Below are 201 nucleotides of genomic sequence, written 5' to 3'. Positions count from 1 at the left end.
ATCCACAAAGTAGGAAGAAAGTCATGTGCGAGTGTTAGTTCACAAAAGGCTTTTTCCCCTTCTTTTTTACAATTAATTTGAATGAACATAGAGTACTAATTTTGTTCATATTGATAGATGAGGACTGTTGAGAGGGAGGGTGCTATAGGAAGAAGAGAAAGGGGGGAGACAGACTAGAGAAGATAGAGTACGGGTTAGGGG

This window comes from Salvelinus sp. IW2-2015, linkage group LG15 (assembly GCF_002910315.2).
Source record: "Salvelinus sp. IW2-2015 linkage group LG15, ASM291031v2, whole genome shotgun sequence".
In the NCBI taxonomy this organism is placed as follows: domain Eukaryota; kingdom Metazoa; phylum Chordata; class Actinopteri; order Salmoniformes; family Salmonidae; genus Salvelinus; species Salvelinus sp. IW2-2015.
Note: the sequence above shows the minus strand (reverse complement) of the source record.